Genomic DNA, 1,395 nt, shown 5'->3' on the forward strand with positions numbered 1-1,395 from the left:
CAGTTTGAAATCTGCTTTTTGATTACTTTTACCTTTATTGTTTTAAAATTGCATCAGGAAGTCTGGCACTGTCTCCATATTCATTGTCTTTGCTTAAACGTGTCAGCACAAATTTTACCCACAGGTTCTGAGGTCAGCAGTTGTCTCTATTATTTTGCCTTTTGACAATAACCCTGAGTAATGGATGTTTGTTTTTCTTACAATCTTTCTTCTCAGGTGCTTCCAAAGCAGCTGGTGAAAGCTTGTAATTTGGGGTGTTAGAACAAAGCTGGATTACAGACGCCCCACGCTGCTGGTGTGGGGCTCTGCTCAACCTGAAAGTCTTGCATGGAAAAAGGGTGACTTTACATGAACTGAGAATTCCCTCCAGTGAAGCAAAGCAGGAGGATCTTGCCCCATGAACAAAGAACTTTTCCTTCATCTTCCCACCTGTGGAATGGGAGCTTCTCTGGAAGTGCCAAGACTGACTGGACAGAGGGCTGGAGGTGTTTGAGCAGATGCACTCCTGCACCTTAGAAACCACAACGTGCCTTTGTTTTAAACCTGCCCTGGTTTCATTCCCTGAGACTCCTCCCTGGCACCCTGAGAAGGAAGACTGAGCAGTGAGGTCTCAGCTGGTACAACAAACGTCCTTGGAATCCCTTTTCTACATTGGATGGACAGAGCTAGAGCTGGGCAAGCTGTGCTGCTTGTTATCAGGGATGACATTCACCAGCCAGGGTGCCTTGCACATCCTTCTCTGGCAGCTTTGGGAGAATCTGGGGATTGAGGAGAGTTTTCTGCCTGGCTTCAGCAGCTCCACTGTGTTCCCAGTCCCACTCTTACTACCCCAGTGCTCCCCCCTGTTCCCATTCCCACTGTCAATATCCCAGTGCTCCCCCTGTTCCCCAAAACTGGAACCCACAGAGTTCTAAGGGTGTGTGAGCAGCCCTAAATGGATCCTGTTACAGTATTTCCCCAGCCCCAAATCACAGCATTGGCCCGTTTGTTTGTAGAGTGTCTTTATGGCTTTATAACCTGTGAAGTGCCAGCGTTCCCTGGCTCTTCCCTGGCTGTTTTCATTTGCACTCACCAGTGTTGTAAATAAAGGCACCTTGCTGAGAGCTGGGCTGCTGTGGAGCAGGCTGTGATCTGTGGGCCCCTGGCACCTCAAATGAGCAGACTTGCACTGTTTGTCCCCAAAATCAGATTTGTTATCAGATTTGTGTGCAACAAACCAATAATTAAATACTTAGGGAGACGTTGATTATTGATTTCAGAGGACCCCAATCCTGGGTACTTGGTGGTGTCCCACAGATCCACTGGACTTTTACCAGCATTATTTATGCACAGAGTTCAGAGTCAGTAACTCTCCAAGTCCAGCCCCTCTCTTACAATGGGTTATTAATTCCCATA

The 1,395-nt window shown here is 47.4% G+C and overlaps 1 protein-coding gene across 1 annotated transcript in view; it reads left to right on the forward strand.

Annotated features, from left to right (window-relative positions):
• Window positions 1-1,097, forward strand: part of MPZL2 (myelin protein zero like 2) — a 5,489-nt gene extending 4,392 nt beyond the window's left edge. The window contains exon 6 of the mRNA XM_005427554.3: window positions 217-1,097. The gene's annotated coding sequence lies outside the window, so the exon portion shown is untranslated. The remainder of the gene's footprint in view (window positions 1-216) is intronic.
• The last annotated feature ends 298 nt before the right edge of the window (window positions 1,098-1,395 follow it).

The sequence above is a fragment of the Geospiza fortis genome, unplaced genomic scaffold, assembly GCF_000277835.1.
Source record: "Geospiza fortis unplaced genomic scaffold, GeoFor_1.0 scaffold183, whole genome shotgun sequence".
NCBI lineage: Eukaryota > Metazoa > Chordata > Aves > Passeriformes > Thraupidae > Geospiza > Geospiza fortis.